Source organism: Heteronotia binoei, chromosome 16, assembly GCF_032191835.1.
Source record: "Heteronotia binoei isolate CCM8104 ecotype False Entrance Well chromosome 16, APGP_CSIRO_Hbin_v1, whole genome shotgun sequence".
In the NCBI taxonomy this organism is placed as follows: domain Eukaryota; kingdom Metazoa; phylum Chordata; class Lepidosauria; order Squamata; family Gekkonidae; genus Heteronotia; species Heteronotia binoei.
The window spans coordinates 14902648-14917422 of NC_083238.1; the positions used below are offsets into that span (position 1 = coordinate 14902648).

Consider the following 14775-nt stretch of genomic DNA (forward strand, 5'->3'; position numbering starts at 1 on the left):
GAGAGCCGCTGCCAGTCTGAGTAGACCACACTGCCATTGAAAGTTTTTATTTATTATTGTATATGCATAAAATGTTGTCAGCCGCCCTGAGCCTGCCTAGGCGGGGAGGGCGGGATACAAATAAAATGTATTATTATTGATGGGCCAGTATCAGAGAGCCTCACGTGAGCCACGAAACGCAAGAAGCACAGGGCAAAAAAGCATCTATTTAGAATCCAGATCCAATCGGGGGGGGGGGGAACCCCCACAGACGCTCCTGCCGGTGAACACCTGTAACAGGTTTGGTGACGGCAGTCACGGTTATGGTGGCATCAGAACCCCAGGAGAGTTCTGCTGTGCTCGTTCACCGGCCAGAGGCGCTGGGATTCTACGTGGGTTGCAAACCCCAGACGTCGCCTACAGAGGAGTCAGCGCCGGAGGCGAACCTCAGCCTCACGCCCGTCTGCCCGCCAGCGAGCGCTTCCATGCAAGGGCTTGTCCTCGCTCGCCAGCGCGCTCTCCTGCCTCTCTCTCCCCCCCTCGAAAGTCGGGCGACGAGCCCTGCTCGCTGCTCTCGCCGCTGCGATCAGCCCAGCCGGGCTAAGCGGCTAGCCAATGGCGAAACGGGCTGAGAATTTAGCGTGGCCTTCGGCGTCCCGATTGGCTGGCTGGAGCGTCGGGGAGGCTGAGCGTTCCGGAGCAGGACTGCAGTGCACGCCGCCAGCCTGGCCGCATTGTTGCGCTCGTGGGATGGGGCGGCTGGCCGGAGACGGGGCAGCGGCCGTCGGACGGGTGAGTCGGCACTGGCTTCCCCCTCGCGGTTTGGAGGCGAGCGCCGATCAGAGAAGCGGAGGGGCCAGGGCGGCCGGGGCGAGGCGCGGCGCCGCCCGACGGACGGGCTGACGGAGCCTCCGACGCGGCTTTGTTGCAGGCGTCGCGGGGCTGCAGCAACAGATGAAATGTTTGGCGAGTTGAGCGGCGCTTCCCGAGCGCTCCCTCGCCTCCGTCTGGAGCTCGCCGCAATGCTGTCCCTGCCGGCGGATGGGCGAAGGTGCTGCTGACCCCAAAACGGGCGAGCGCTAAAGGGCAGGCAGCGAGAGTCGCTCCTCGGGGGAAGTTTGCAGACGGGCCGACAGGGGCGGCTGCCGAGAGCCGCGGCGTTCCGCCGAAGGGAATTGCGAACGAATCAGCCAGTGGCAGAATGCCCCCGTATAAATCGATGGTGCGGTCTACTGTGCGCAGTTCTGGCCGCCGCACCTCAAAAAAGGATATTATAGCATTGGGAAAAGTGCAGAAAAGGGCAACTAGAATGATTCAAGGGCTGGAACGCTTTCTCGTGGGCATTCGGTGAAATTGCTGAGCAGACAGGTGAAAACGGATAAAAGGAAGTCCTTCTTCACCCAAAGGGTGATTAACGTGTGGAATTCACTGCCACAGGAGGTGGCGGCGGCCACAAGCATGGCCACCTTCAAGAGGGGTTTCGATAAAAATATGGAGCACAGGTCCATCAGTGGCTATTAGCCACAGTGTGTGTGTGTATATATAAAATTTTTTGCCACTGTGTGACACAGAGTGTTGGACTGGATGGGCCGTTGGCCTGATCCAACCTGGCTTCTCTTATGTTCTTATGTTTCCCTATGAAGAAAGGTTGAAACGCTTGGGGCTCTTTAGCTTGGAGAAACGTCGGCTGCGGGGTGACAGAGAGGTTGACAAGATCATGCATGGGGTGGAGAAAGTAGAGAAAGAAGTCCTTTTCTCCCGTTCTCACAGTACAAGGACTCGTGGGCATTCGATGAAATTGCTGAGCAGTCGGGTTAGAAGGGATAAAAGGAGGGACTTCTTCACCCAAAGGGTGATTAACCTGTGGAATTCACTGCCACAGGAGGTGGCGGCGGCTACAGGCACCTCCTGTAGAGGTGGTTAGATAAAAATATGGAGCAGAGGTCCATCAGTGGCTATTAGCCACAGTGTGTGTGTGTGTGTGTGTGTGTGTATATATATATATATATATATATATATATATATATATATATATATATATATATATATATATAAATTATTGGCCACTGTGTGATACAGAGTGTTGGACTGGATGAGCCGTTGGCCTGATCCAACATGGCTTCTCTTATGTTCTTATGACAGATCCCCCGCCCACGCCGCCGTACTGTCGTATTGGCCACTGTGTGATACAGAGTGTTGGACTGGATGAGCTGTTGGCCTGATCCAACATGGCTTCTCTTATGTTCTTATGACAGATCCCCCACCCACGCCGCCGTACTGTCTATAGAAAGTGGGCTTTAAAAAACAATCCCTGTCTCGAGTGGACGCCGCACGTTTCTCAGCCTGTTGGACAATCTAGTCAATTTTTCTTTAAAAAAAAAAATCTTCCTTGGAAATATGGCAGAGGGTCTTTTTCTATTCTATCACAATGCTTTGGTCAAGTACAATCCCATCTTGGCTTTCAGTCACCTCTCGCTAGGAAACCCGAAAGAGAAGCAGCCCCTCATGTTAGTGAGTCTGCGGAAGCACTTGGATTGAAGTCGGTTTAGTCTCACAAACTTTTGGAAGGACTGTGTGCTTTGCATTGCTCTGCGCTTCATGGAGATAGCTGTAGCACTGAGGTTAAACAACCACATGAATTTTTCCTCCATTGTTGTCTTGCCAGTTTGCCTTTGGGGCCAGGTTTTCAGTAATCTGCCCGCAGCGTGAAGTTCATTCACTTGCTTCGAATTTCTAATAGAGCTTTTCCTTGTGAATTTTGCGTGCCGTTTCCCACAGTTTGATATAAATCCTCTTTGAAGGTGGGCTGTGATGCTCTTATCCCTTGAAGAACAAGCCTACATGCAAAATTGATAGATATTTGTAAGGGTACAAGTGATGGAAGGCTGATTGTTCTGAAGAACACGTCCAGTGAGAATTGTAAATGAACCCAGTAGTTGCCTGTACCAGTGTGACAAGTAGAGTCTGATTCACAAATTATTTTTTATGTGCTGCACATTCTGTCTTGTCTCAAAAGGCGTCTGTGGTGCTTGTTCATCGACTAGGATTTTTGTATCTATAAAACTTCAAAGAGTACTATGTATTTCCTGCATCTATTTAAATTGTAACTTCTGGTCTAAAAATCACGGTGCGTAGTATCATTGCTAGGTTTGTTTATGATTAATAACTTGGCAAGGCAGTACATCTGTGTGTGGTTTTTATTAGTAATGAAAATTTATAGAAATATAAATATTTGTGAAGCGTTAATGGCTTCTTTAAAATAATAACCATTTATGCTATCCCATCAATGCACAGCGGGGGGAATTATCCTGCCACAGGTAAGAGGTTTTAAGTCCCATTGATTTCAGCGAGGGAATTAACTGTGTACTTTAGTCGGCTTCTCTGAAATCAGTGGAGTTTAAAAATTCAGCTTTAAACACTTCGGCTGGTTGGGATCTATAATCTGAGGAAGTGTGCTTGCACGTGAAAGCTCACACCCTCAAACTTTGTTGGTCTGGAAGGTGCCATCGGACTCTAACTTTGCTCTGTTCTTCAGACCAACTTGGCTACCATGTTGGGAAGGGGGAATTCATAGCTTCATTTCCAGGTTTAGATTTTGGTTTTTTTTAATAGTCGAGAGGACATTCCATGTAATACCTTTAGTAAGCCAAGTGAATGACACATAACAGTACGAGTTTTTGGGTTCCTCAGAAGTCTTTACCAGCCAAGATGTTACAAAAAAAGAAAAAAGGGGACTGGAAGCAGATTTCTCAGGTCCTGATGTTGAGAAGACCTTCTTGTGCTAGTGTATGGTAGATTCAATGATAGGCAGAGAAGAACTACCTTGAAAAGTTGGATTAATGTTCGTGCATGAGTTTCTATTAACTAGAGGTGTCTAGAAGCAGATTCTGTTGCAGAATTGGGTATGAGGCGGAGGATGGTAGACTTTGTAGTCTTCTTGGCAGCATTTAGCATTTATGTTGTTGGACAATATGATGATAAACTGCAGTGATAAACTGAATGAGCTACCAACTCGGAAGTCCTTGGTTTGAATCCAGCCTGTGTCATAAACCCACTTTGTGACCTTGGCCACCCTCCTTCTCCCACAAGTCTCTATATATGCATAAATTGGATAGTGCACTATTGTTCTACTTTAGCAATCATTCACCACTAAAATTTCCTGTGTGGACAAGACCATCCAAGAGATTCAGCTCATTCATTGATGTGTTTATTTGATGTGTTTATGAATCAAGTCCATATTTACAAGATGCAAAAGTGCCTGTAAATCTGGATGTAGAAGAAGAAGATATTGGATTTATATCCCGCCCTCCACTCCGAAGAATCTCAGAGCGGCTCACAATCTCCTTTACCTTCCTCCCCCACAACAGACACCCTGTGAGGTGGGTGGGGCTGGAGAGGGCTCTCACAGCAGCTGCCCTTTCAAGGACAACCTCTGCCAGAGCTATGGCTGACCCAAGACCATGCTAGCAGGTGCAAGTGGAGGAGTGAGGAATCAAACCCGGTTCTCCCAGATTAGAGTCCGCACACTTAACCACTACACCAAACTGGCTTTCCAGTTTGTACTTTGGGTTCTGTTTCTGCAGCACACAATTCGAATCAATTAGAATTGCTTTAATAACTTCAAAAAGGTGGGACTGTATTGTAGTCTGCGTGTCATCTACCAATTCACAGAATTTTCACTGATGTAAATCAGTGGTTCTCGAGCTATAGCTCAGGTCATGACTCTTACTGCCAGTGGGTCACAATGCTAGGAGGGAGGGGGAGGAGGAACAGGGAGAAGCAGCTCTGGATTTTCTTTGGATAGTGTTTGAAATAAGCAGTCTGCTAGCCCAGTCTCTGTAGAGCTTAGAAGCTAAGTAGGGCCATCCATGGTTAGTACTTGGATTGGAGACCACCAGGTTAAGTCTAGGGTTGCTATGCAGAGGAAGGCAATGGCAAGCTATCTCTGCTTGTCCTTTGCCTCGAAACCTGGGATAACCTTGAGTCAGTTAATGACTTGATGGCAGGCAGTTATTAATGTCTGAAATGGCTTTGATATATGCAGCCTGTTACTCAGAAATACTATAGCCAGTTTGGTGTAGTGGTTAAGTCTGCGGACTCTTATCTGGGAGAACCGGGTTTGATTCCCCACTCCTCCACTTGCACCTGCTAGCATGGCCTTGGGTCCGCCATAGCTCTGGCAGAGGTTGTCCTTGAAAGGGCAGCTGCTGTGAGAGCTCTCTCAGCCCCACCCACCTCACAGGGTGTCTGTTGTGGGGGAGGAAGGGAAAGGAGATTGTGAGCCGCTCTGAGACTCTTCGGAGTGGAGGGCGGGATATAAATCCAATATCTTCATCTACCTCACAGGGTGTCTGTTGTGGGGGAGGAAGGTAAAGGAGATTGTGAGCCGCTCTGAGACTCTTCGGAGTGGAGGGCGGGATATAAATCCAATATCTTCATCTACCTCACAGGGTGTCTGTTGTGGGGGAGGAAGGGAAAGGAGATTGTGAGCCGCTCTGAGACTCTTCGGAGTGGAGGGCGGGATATAAATCCAATATCTTCATCTACCTCACAGGGTGTCTGTTGTGGGGGAGGAAGGTAAAGGAGATTGTGAGCCACTCTGAGACTCTTAGGAGTGGAGGGCGGGATAGAAATCCAATATCATCATCATCATCATCTTCTTCTTCTTTAGGTTTATAAACTTGAAAAATAACATAGAAACTTCTTTGGTGTCATTGGATGGAAGATTCCTACGTTTTATGTCAGGGAGGGAGAGAATGGTGCAGAGTTCCTTTGCAGCTGAGCAGAGCAGCGAGTTTAGAAGTGGGTTCCCACTTCAAAATGCATGCTGAACGCTGATGTCAGTGGTGAAGGATTCTTCCAGGGCCAGTGGAGAGGGCACACACAAATGTGTGCAGCTGCACAATTAGTTTAGCTAAGTGTTTTTTCAGTAATTAAGTGTTCAAGCTGGGTAACTGAAAGGGGGAAATAGCTACTAAGTACATGTGACTGATGAGTGCAAATATAATTAATGTACAGTTATTGAACCCAGTACACTTTTTTCATTAATAGATTCAGAATGATATGCTTAATGGCCTCTGAAATACATTTTACTCTCAGAAATGGTGCACTCATGAAGGCTTTAGGCTTTTAAAGTTTTGAGGGTTTTTAAAGTCAGATGCCAATAATGTATATTTCTTACGTAGCAATTATGCATTTTCTACAAGTCTTGTGAGATCTTGGTCTGTTAATAGAAGATTCACAACCATGAAGCTAAAAATAAAATTTGTATTTTGTGTGATTCCCCCCCCCCCCCCTTTTGTAACAATGCTTCAGGCATTCTCCCCACACCGGCAAATGCAATCCTTCATGTGAAAACGATTGTCCAACTGTTGAATTGACTATCAAAAAGAGGCAGGAGAACTAGTGTGGTGTACAGTGTTACATTAGCGTGAAGGAGACTCTGGTTCAGATCTTTGCATGGCTGTGAAACAAACATTTTTGCGGGCATGGCTGTATGCCTGCAGTGTTCAGTCGCTTTTGTGGTTCTTTGGATTGGGATGGGGGATTTCAAGAAATGAGAGAACTGTTTTTAGCTCTTAATCAGTAACTTCCAGCTAGGCATACTAGATAGCCAATTGTTCTTGAAGGCGGCCTTTCTACTACAGCCACAGATGAAAGGTAGTGGGCTGTAGTGGTTAGAGTTTTAAGAACATAAGGGAAGCCATGTTGGATCAGGCCAATGGCCCATCCAGTCCAACACTCTGAATCACACAGTGCCCAATACACACACACTGCAGCTAATAGCCACTGATGGACCTCTGCTCCATATTTTTATCCAATCCCCTCTTGAAGCTGGCTATGCTTGTAGCCGCCACCACCTCCTGTGGCAGTGAATTCCACATGTTAATCACCCTTTGAGTGAAGAAGTACTTCCTTTTATCCGTTTTAACCTGACTGCTCAGCAATTTCATTGAATGCCCACGAGTTCTTGTATTGTGAGAAAGGGAGAAAAGGACTTCTTTCTCTACTTTCTCCAGGTTTCGACTAGGAGGATTTGAGAGCCCCAGATTTGAATCCCCACTCTGCCATGGGTGATTTTGGACTGGTCATTCTTTCTTAACCTAACTGATCCCATAGGGTGGTGGTTGTAAGGATAAAATGGAGGAGGGATGAACATCGTTGCTTTGGGTCTCCTTGGGATAGAATGGGGAGTTTACATACCAGAATAAATGTGATCCCCACCATGAGGAGGGGATCATTAAACTGAATTTTAGTAATTGTGCCAATATGGCTTGAAAACTAAATTTTCAGATACATACAGGGGCTGCTGTCTTCCATTGCTGGTATCTTTCTCTGCTGCAGCTGGGCCTACAACAGTTGGTGGCGTTCTTCTCTGCCTCACCCAGAGCCGCATTTATTGCTGGCTTTCCTTGCTGCCTGACCCAAAGCATCTGCGGCCTGGATCTGTGTGGCTGGTGGCAGCCACTGCTGAACTGCATCGGCTGCCTAAATGTATTCTCTTCCCCTTAAATTTTTTTTAATCAGATTTTTCTGCAAACTTGGGGAGTCTCCCAAATTTGACGAAAGATCTGTTTAGCGTCCACATGGCCCCAGTCTGCAGATTTGACTCTCCACAGATGGGGTCCATGTGTTGCTAATAGTTTAGAGATTAAGTCTAGCAAAAGAGCTGAAACTTAATTTTCTTTCTTGGTTTTCTACAGGAGACACACTTTGCGTTCTTCTGTATCGTTGTTGTTCAGTTTAGGCATGGCTCCCGCTGCACAGCCCAAGGGAGGTTTCTGTAGCTTCTAAAGGTTAAAAACAACCCCAAACAAACATTTTTTTCAGTTACAATGGAAAAGAAGGGAGCGGTAGCTCTTGCAGTATTTTAACGCCTGTTAAGCAACTGTAAGTGAGACTGGGTAATAAAATGTGTTGGAATCTTTGAGTGGCCCACCGATGGGCAAGGGTGGAAAGGATAGCCTTCTGGTCAGCTTGTGGTTTTTTTGTCTGCCTCATTAGCCAGTGATTTTTTGAGGATAGTGGTCATTTTTCACCCACAGCTGTTTCTCTTTGGGGTACTTCTGTAAATACTATTCATTTTACTTTCTGGGCTTAAGTGGAGCTCCCAAACCAGGCCCCATTTAGGCACTGCCAAAATGGAGTCCTGATTATCTTTTTTATACAGAGGAGCATCTGGGTAAAAATGAACCTTTGCTTGTCTTTTACCAAAGATTAACCATTTTTGAGATTGAGATTTCTAAATCATGAATCTGTGCAATAATTGATTGGAAGATGTCCTTCTTTATTGACATTTGCTTTATAAAAGTAGCAGTAACGCTTTTTAAACCTAGGAATTGTAATAGGTTTGTATATAATATAATACTGAATAAAATCTTGATAGGCTTTGAGTGTCATTTAGATGCGTTCTTAACAGTAAAGTTTTACTATAGCTTTAAGATGTATTAGTGAAAGGTATTCTATCTAAACATTAAAAACTGCAATTTTGAAGCATCTTTAAAACCCCATTAAAATAACTGGATATATTTTAAATGACAACAAAAGAATTAATTCAGAAATTATTCTGAATTGTTTTCTAGCTCAGGCATGTATATGTCTTTGCAGAAAACAACTTTATTTATGTTTTGCATTATTAAGGCTGCTGGTACTTTCCAGACAAGCAGAACAGTATGCATCAATGAACGATATGCTTGGTGATAAGTGGTTACAACAAGCTTGGTCAAGGATCAGGATAAATAGCACTAGAGCAGACTTGTCAATAGACTGGATATGATTTCAACCTCATCAAAAGTCGGTGGAAATCATGAACCTGGAATTTTGGTGAGTGTGTTGTGGAATGATCCAGGAGTCTGATATGGCTTGCTGCCATGGAAGTAGAGCTTAATGTTTCTGATATGCTTTTATATTACAGTCTTAATATGCTGCTAACCTCCGCGCTGTTCCATCATAATGTGTAGCCCAGCCAAAGCTTTGATTAATGGAAATTGCCCCAAAGCTTGGTAAAGATCAACACAATGTTTAAGTGCTTTGTACTTTGTGAAATAGTTTTTTTTTATTGCAAGAACAATGTCCATGTTTAACTATCTGGGTTTTTTTTTTTTTTTTTTTGGTGCTGGTTAGAAAAACTTGTCCTTTCAAAAATGTATTTGGACTTTCAAGGGTGTATTGTTAGGGATCTTCAGGTATGGCTGCGGATCTTTATCATTGGATCAGGATTACATAGATGTGAGCCACAAATGTTATGTGCAGAAAGCATTCCTAGTGCTGTTGTTAAAACCCTTGGCACGTGTATGGAATAAAGCTTTGGTTATATTTAACAGGCTTCTGTATGTCATTCCCTTTCATGTGGTAAGGCACTTAAAATCGGTTGAATAATCATGTTGCTGATGTTTCAGAGCTACCAGAATGTTGGTCGTTAATTTTCACTAACTTATTATTCTCCTCACCAAATGCTGAAATGGTTTGCATGCGTAGCCAGAACGTTTTGCTTAGCCCAAATATTCTGAAGTTTCTTCTAGGAGACTACACATGCCCATTCAAGGCTGTTTCCGGACAATGGTAGCTAGTTAAGTTTTTCTCAGTTTGAAAAATTTGTTACTACTACTTAATGTGGCTGTAATTTTGTAACCTTTAGGCACTACGGGAAACCTCAGCAACTAGCAGCTATGTATGAAGATAGAGGTGGGTGGCCTGGCCTGTATTGCTAGGAGGGATAAAAATAAGAAGCAAGTGATTGTAGTTGTACAATCAATTACCATCTGTCGGCAATTGATTGTACAGCCAATCTAGTTTTCTCCTGAAGAAGCTGTTTACAAATGCCAGTGAGAAGGCCTGGACCACCTCTGCATTGGGCCCTCTGCTAAGCTTTAAAATCTGATGCTCAATAGTGTGGGCAGCTTTCATCTTCAAAATCCAGTTCATTCCAGCATTAGCTATAAAGTCAGCAAAGGAAATCAGTGACACCCTACCCAGAATTTTTAAAAAAAGGTATTCAGTTTCTCTCAGTTTGAAAAATTCATTACTACTACTTAATGTGGCTGTAATGATGATTTATTAAAACCTTCTGACTGATTAGGTGGTCTTCTGGTTTCAGCAGGCCTTTTGGTGATTTTTTTTAAAAAAATTATACAAACTGTACAAGCTGTGGATGGCAACAGGCACCATCTTTGGAGATGAGTTTGGGTGTGTGTGAAGGAGGATGCTTCTAAAATGTAGTTGTGCTGTACCAGGCATCACCTAAAAGCAAACATTCAATAGTATAATTTAAAATATGTGTATATTCGCATATGAATTGGCTAAAACATATTAAGATTTAGGCTTCCCAATCCCCAGGTCCCAGCGGGGGATCCCCTGGTTTTACAGGCTTCCCCCCTCCCCCAGCCAGCTGGCCGGCGGGGGAAGCTCCACCCCCACAGCCATTATGCACCTCCAGGAATGATTCCCATAGGGAATGATGGGGAATTGATCCGTGGGTGTCAGGGGCTCTGGGAAGGCTGTTTTTTGAGGTAGAGGTGCCAAATTTTCCTTATAGCATCTAGTGCCTCTCCCCAAAATACCTCCCAAGTTTCAAAAGGATTGGACCGGGGGGTCCAATTCTATGAGCCCCAAAAGAAGGTGCCCCTATCCTTCATTATTTTCTATGGAAGGAAGGCATTCTAAAAGGTGTGCTGTCCCTTTAAATGTGATGGCCAGAACTCCCTTGGAGTTCAATTATGCTTGTCACACCCTTGTTCCTGGCTCCACCCCCAATGTCTCCTGGCTCCATCCCCAAAGTCTCCTGGCTCCACCCCCAAAGTCCCCAGATATTTCTTGAATTGGACTTGGCAACCCTATTAAGATTGCATGACTGATTAATTGCGCAACATCTCAATGTCTTAAAAACTAGTTTTCTCGTGAGTTCCTGTCACAAATATTTCCCAGCCTAATAACGGTATCCTGTTCTTTCTATCTCTCTCCTTCATGTCATAGCTGTAAAAAAACAACTATTTGTTTTTTTGGGTGAGGTTTCGAAGATCTCCATGTAGCTTCATGTGCATCACTGTGACTTTTCCGAAACACTCCAGTTATCTAAAAACAAGTGTTATCAAGTACATAACATTAATTGATTTCGACACAGTTAATTAGTCGAATATATAAATACCTGTATTGCTAAAATGTTAAAACAGTGCGGAAGCTCATCCTAGAAGAAAGATGGGAGATTTTGCATCACTGGAAAATCTCTCTAATTATGATACATTTTATTGCCTAGATACCTTGACAAGGATTGCACAGATAAGGGCTGCTCAGATTATTTAAACAAGATTTTGGAACCTTTTATCGTGACTTCTAAAGCTTTTATCTATTTTGTGAGATACGTATATTATATCTACCATATATATTTGTGCCTGATGGCATTACGGTACTGTTCTTTCCAGGCGGCTTTCTTTAACGTTGTGCAACTGAGTAAATGGCTAATAATGACTTTTATTTAAAGAAATTTTGTAGGGATGTTCACAGAAATGTAGTTTGGGCCATTTAGTTTAAGGTTTTGTTTTGCTTTTTTCGATTCTGTATAATAATTAACCCTCTTGAGATTCTGTGTTTTGTTCTTTCTGTTGGTTTCTGTTGAAAAGTGCACTTCTAAACTCCCTCCTCTCCCTGTTCCTCCCTCCATTTTTGAATGAAGTTATCAGGAGATTCTGTTCCAAACTTCTGGAAAGCTTCCTATTAAATTAAAATTAGTTAAAATTTGGTGGTTGTAAAGCGGGCACATAAAAACATGAAGTGGGAGGAACGGTGGCTCAGTGGTAGAGCATCTGCTTGGGAAGCAGAAGGTCCCAGGTTCAGTCCCTGGCATCTCCAAAAAAAGGGTCCAGGCAAATAGGTGTGAAAATCCTCAGCTTGAGACCCTGGAGAGCCGCTGCCAGTCTGAGAAGACAATACTGACTTTGATGGACCAAGGGTCTGATTCAGTAGAAGGCAGCTTCATATGTTCATATGTTCAAGTGTTGTGTGGGATTTCCCCCCTTCTTTCCTGAGCTCCTAAAATAGATGGTGTACAGCAGTCCCTTTTAAATCAGTAGTTGAATGTGTAGGCAAGGGGAGCTAAACCTTCCCCCACACCGCTTATTCTGCGATGCTATGACTTCAGCATTCTTCTCCCATCCTGGCTGATTACTGGTTTTGGACTTTGACCTGGAGAAAAAATTTTCAGGTGATGGAGTAGGGGCCTAATTACAGAATATATATATTTTTCCTAGTTCTATCTTGGGGACAGTCAAGTAGATGTGCCTTGGGAATTCACAGGTGAAACTTGATTCCCAGGTGCACAAGATCCTGTTTAGACTGAGACTGCAAGTGCCTGAGAATCAAGTTTTCACCCAAGACCTCCCAGCATTCATCTGCTTGGCAGTCCCCGAGATAGAGCTGAGAGCCGTATGTCACATAATTAGGCCCTGAAGCACACCAGGGAGCAAGGTTTGGCTTTCCTCACCCATATGGTCATGTTTTGTTTAAAATAGGCTTCCCACTTCCAACTTTGGTTATATCTTGCTAAAAAAAACCCCTAGTCCAAAGGATTTCTGGTAAAGGCAAGCAGAACACAATATTTCAAAACCCTAGGGTGTGAATCCACACACATCAATCTGGTAGCTGCCACCAGCCCCTTTTGACTATCCAAACAGCCAGAAGCCAAGAGGCGAGCTTCTAACCATCGTGGGATTAAACAAGAAAGTCAGCTCTGCAAGGTAGGCTACTCACACAGTGAGTTCCCCCCAAACAGTTAACCTGGTAGGTGTGCACTTAGGTGTAGGTACTGGAATTAGATTAAAGCCACCTGAAAGACAAAACTCCACAAAATATGATTAAAAGGAATTTATTAAATGGCGCAAGAATAGTTCAAGAGAACATTAGCAGTGAAGGGGAGGGACGGTGGCTCAGTGGTAGAGCATCTGCTTGGTAAGCAGAAGGTCCCAGGTTCAATCCCTGGCATCTCCAACTCAAAAGGGTCCAGGCAAGTTGGCGTGAATAACCTCAGCTTGAGACCCTGGGGAGCCATGAATGGGGCTGTGGCTCAGTGGTAGAGCATCTGCTTGGGAAGCAGAAGGTCCCAGGTTCAATCCCTGGCATCTCCAACTAAAAAGGGTCCAGGCAAGTAGGTGTGAAAATCCTCAGCTTGAGACCCTGGAGAGCCGCTGCCAGTCTGAGAAAACAATACTGACTTTGATGGACCAAGGGTCTGATTCAGTATAAGGCAGCTTCATATGTTCATGTGTTCAAAAAATAACAAAACTAGATTCAAAAGGCTAACTATACTATAAGACATTGGTTGAAAATGTACCAGATGTTACCATTCCAAGCCGAAGATGTTCAGCAAAGTCCACTCTCTCCAGAATCAGCACTGGGCAGTCGGGGTGCCTGGCCCATAGCAAACAAGCATTCAGGATGGTTTTAGGGAGCCATTAGCATCACATCTAGAAACCAGTGAGCATGGTATCCAACAGCAGGTTGAAAAGACTAAACTTTTACGGCCAAGGATTCAGTGTGGTCTGGGGCCCGATAGACCGATAGGATCTTCTGGCTAGTGACGTCATTTAATGGTGTGAGCCTGTTACTAGGTGGAAAAGCTAGGTGGGGTTCAGAATAAGGTGAAATGGCAGAGTTATCTGCAGTATAACTGTCCTGTTTCTAGCAGGTGTAAATCACGAGCACTAATTAAATGGAATACAGTTAATTATGGCTATCAAGGTGCCACAGTTCCGACCTTGGGAATGAGAAGGGAGTCAGTGATAATCATTGGTTCTCTCCTCACCTGGGACTGTTATCTGGGTGTCACAAGGTCACCTTGCTGAATCTTCAAGCAACCAAGCGCAATTATTTTCTGTTTGGACCTCCCCACTCAAATGCAGGCTTAAAAATTAAAATGCACCCTGAACCGATGTTTAAGAAAGAACAAGAAACTGAAGAGACTCAGTTTCTTGACATACCTGAACGCATTTCCCCCCCTTACAAGATCTAATAACAAATTGTGGAGAAAGACATGACCGTTTCATACTTTTACATGTTGAGAAATCTTGTGTTGTGTGATTCTCACTGTAAGAGATACTGTAACCAAACCTTGTCACAGGTGAGTAGGATTAAGAGAAGTTTTCGTAATTCTTCTTGATCCAGTTTCTTTCTGAATTTCAGCAATCTATTCCTTTTCTTCTTTTTAGATGTTTACAGTCAGTTTCTAAAAAAAACAGATTCCATTTTGATCAAATTGAAGATCAGTGCTTCTTTTAAAAGATAAGAAAAAAGAGAATTAGAGGAATCAGAGGCTATGTCTAAAAAAGTGAATTTTGGGGGAAAAAATCCCCTCCCCATAACAACACTATTGGTAAGTGATTTTATTTTTGCTGGCACAGGAAACTTAATCTCTGTCTCCTGCTAGCCTACTGCCTCCCAGTAATACAAGCAAATAATTGCTTGCAGTTGTCCCTTGCTGGTGCTGCCAGTTGTCTGTGGTCAGTGGGTGGGGAAGTCTGTGTCTACCTCCCCCCCCTCCTGAGCCCCTGTCTAGCTGTCAGGGAGTACAAGTTATTCTTTGCCATTGCCCAACAAATATAGCCCCAAATAATGAAACCCTTCACACAAATAGCACCTTTGGTTGTATGGGATCAGAAAGCCACCGAGCCGGGGCAAGGAGTGGCAGAAAGTCTAAACTAATCAGGATGCTTCAGTTATGCAGAAACATCAGCAGACCCTTCTGGCTGAACGTGGCATTGCTGTTCATGTGCCTTATTTAGTATCAGTGTCAGGTGCTTATTACTCTGT

General features: G+C 44.3%; 1 protein-coding gene across 1 annotated transcript in view; it reads left to right on the top strand.

Moving 5' to 3' along the window:
- The first annotated feature begins 680 nt into the window (after positions 1–680).
- The window catches only part of LYPD6 (LY6/PLAUR domain containing 6), an 89336-nt gene continuing 75241 nt past the window's right edge, over positions 681–14775 (top strand). The window contains exon 1 of the mRNA XM_060257096.1: positions 681–771. The gene's annotated coding sequence lies outside the window, so the exon portion shown is untranslated. The remainder of the gene's footprint in view (positions 772–14775) is intronic.